Source organism: Sinocyclocheilus grahami, unplaced genomic scaffold (genome assembly GCF_001515645.1).
Source record: "Sinocyclocheilus grahami isolate Dianchi unplaced genomic scaffold, SAMN03320097.WGS_v1.1 scaffold347.1, whole genome shotgun sequence".
Taxonomy (NCBI): Eukaryota; Metazoa; Chordata; class Actinopteri; order Cypriniformes; family Cyprinidae; genus Sinocyclocheilus; species Sinocyclocheilus grahami.
The window spans coordinates 1,133,369-1,136,832 of record NW_015505526.1 but is presented as its reverse complement, the minus strand read 5'-3'; positions in this window follow the sequence as shown (position 1 = coordinate 1,136,832).

Below are 3,464 nucleotides of genomic sequence, written 5' to 3'. Positions count from 1 at the left end.
AATGTCAAAAATCCAACCCCCCCCCCCCCCCAAAAAAAATGGCTAGTGCTGTGTTTTTTTTTTTTTGGGCTTGATATTTTGCTATTTAATGCAATAATAGAGTGTTATTTTAGTATCACTGAGATACTATTGTAGTTTTTAGTAATGTTTAGAATTAGTTTTTGTTTTTAGACTTTCCATTTTCATTTTTTGTGAGTTTTTGTCTTTTTTATTATTTATATAGGTTTATTAAATTCAACTTGCTTATTATTAAAATAAACTTTGCTTGGGAACTAGTTAAAATTAAAAAAAGAAAGTTTTATATTATATTTTATTCCAGGTAATGTTTATTTTATTTTGATACTATTTTTTTCTTTTCTTTTTTTTCTTTTCTTTTGTTTGTTTTCATTTGAATTTTAACTTAACTTTTCTAACTTAAATATTATGTTTAAAGTAATTAAAAACAAAGATCAGGAATGAAGGCAGAAGGAGAGATTGTATGTGTCTGTTTGTGTCTTCACACACTAACTAGTGTGCTAGCTGTGACACACACAGACACACTATACAGGCCCAAACAACTGCACTTAACACTTAAAGACACGCTTCACTCTTGTACATAAAACATTAAACAATATGATCTATTATTTACCAGTATAGAGCGAAGAGAAAGTTTTGAGGTTGATGAGGAGGACAGAACACCATTCCTATGTTCTCCTCACGTCTGAGATCTGATGCTTTTACATTCAGCATTTTATGAGCTCAAATTTTTTTTGACTCCTACATAGGCAGATGCCTTCTAAGCAACTGAAGTGATTTGAATCACTCTACATGACCAACACACAAATATTGGGTATAAAATAGTCCGTAAATAGCCATTTTTATTAGACTAAACTATATTTTATCAATACTTTTTCAAGAACTGAATAAAATGCATGGATACATTGAATAAAAATTGAGAAGCAAAATTGCATTAGATATTTAGCCATTAAGTGAGTTTTTACTTAAAACAAGAAAAAATAGCTGTTTTGGGGGTCAGAAAAATTTAGTTTTTCCTTTGAAGTTTATTTTTCTGGCACATATTTTTAAGTGCCACTATTATGGATTTTTGAAAATTACCTTTCATGCAGTGTGTAACACAGATCTAATTAAATCAAAACATGCAAAACGAGTCGTTTTTAAAACGAATCACAAGCCGTTTCATGTTGACGTCAACATGAAACATTAGCATATTGCCCGCCCATTTGTTGGTCTTTTCGCATTGGTTGAATGAAAATGCTAATTCATTCTTTGCCACTAGATGCTGCTTTTGGAGCGGTAAAATAGCGGTTTCCCCAGTAATGCTGTACACAAAGCAGCACTGCTGCTTTATCAGGCATTACAGGCATGATGAAATGGAAATGAGACCAATCGGACCAATCACCGCAGATTAGCATCACACAAAGGAGGGGTTTGGAAAAATGAATCGTTGAGCGAATCATTGAGCAAGTAAGGTAAAAATAAATGCATATTATAAGACAATGAAAGTGTTTTTTGACCTTGCATGCATGTCAACCTGTTGTTCGGTTGACGTCACTACCGGTGCGACTATAGTATAAATAGGCGCCGGGAGAACACATCATCCACTTCTTCATCTGAAGCTTGTGTCCGAAGCATGGAAAGAAACCTAGAGGATGCAGTGTCTCGTTCACTACTCAGGGAACCATGGTTACATACGTAACCTGAGATGTTCCCTTTCAAGGGAACTTCGAACTGCGTCTTCTAGGGGTCGCTATGGGGAACGGTATACCCACGCCACCATGCTGAGGGGAGTGCATGTCAGAACCATGGCGAGCACTAAGTACCACTAAGTACTCTACCATAGCCATGGGAGTTGCCCCTGGGACGTTAAGATGGCTGTCCAGAACTCCTGGGCCCGGGGTAGAGCTCAAGGCTTGGAATCAGGAATAGATTCCTTTATAGGAATACGACCAAGAGCCTGTGGGAGATAGGCGGAGTGGTACCCAAGGCGGGTTTTAAACCACTCAAGAAAGAGCACGAGGCTGCCGCGCGTAGCTCTTACCATACAGGATTTTTAGAATGATTGCAGGGTGCGAACTTACCACAGTGTGGATTTTAGAAAGTGTACAAAGACTTACGTGCACACTTACCATAACATGGATTTAAAAAAACGTTCTAAGGGGCCCTCGTGGTTCTCTAAAAGAGCAACCCATTGATGGAAATGGTGCATCCAAAAAAACACTATGTTTGAGAAGTCATCAACTCGATCTAAGGTATAATGCTGGAGTGGCTAGCAGTAAATCTCTAGCTGAGGGAGCAAACACCCAGTTCTCAATCGAGAAGGGGGCTTGACCCACAGCATGTTCCAATACTGGAACGGCTAGCAGTAAGTTACCTCAGGTGAGGGAGCACAACACCCAGCTCTCAATGAGAGGGGGCTTGACCAACAGCACGATTGTTAGAAATCAGAAGGGTATGCGTACTGCAAGCTAGCCAAAAAACTCAGCGCATCAGAGTAGTGGAGAAAGAGCCTAGTTCGCCTGATGCTGCTAGCTCTAGGTGCTCTGGGAAAACAGAGAACTCAACTCTCACGTGAAAAACCCCCGAAGGAAATGAGTAGATACTGAAGTATCACTCTGATCCAGACAAAAGCGCTGACGCCTAGTCTGGATCACATCCCTTAGGTCTTGCCTACCTCCCTTTGACCCGCGATTCTTCCTACTCCTACCCACAGGTGGGGGAGGAGCGCGAGCCGCGACACTAGCCTTCTGTGCCCGTTTCTGATCCTCAAACCGAGACGGGCCAGGACCCCTGGGTTGTTCGGGCTCAGACCTGAACCTTCATGGAATGAAGGATTTTGAAGGCCGCTGAGCGCGCCTTCGCCTCCCTGAACTTCACGACCACCGTCTCAACAGAGGTACCAAAAATACGGAAGGCGAAACCGGAGCATCGAGAAGAAAGCCCCTCTCTTTCTTCCCGATATCTGCCAGGTTCACCAACAGATGTCTCTCCATCACTACCATAGTCGCCATGGACCTGCCCATAGCAGAGGCGGCCTGATTAGTAGCATGGAGAGCGAGATCCGTGATGCGGCGCAACTCAGCTACCTCATCAGGAGAAAGGCCCTCGCCTTTATCCAGGTCTTTCAGCAGGTCAGCCTGATATGCCTGGAGCACCACCCTCATGTGCAATGAAGTGACAGTCCGACCTGCTGCTGCTGCGTATGCCCTGCCATTCAAGCGAGATGTATCCTGAAGAGGCTTAGATGGCAAGGAGGGAGTCTTAAGAGAGGACGTCTCACCCATAGATAGCTGGCCAGCATCTCTCTATAGGGGCATCTTCTCATAGCCGTTTTCGCGCATCGCCTCGATGTGAATCGATGGATGCATGAGGAAAATGGCCTCTTCCATTCCTTCTCGATCTCTGTATGGAGATCAGGAAGATAGGAAGGCTCACCTGAGCTGGAGGGTTATGGCCAGAGAGATAAC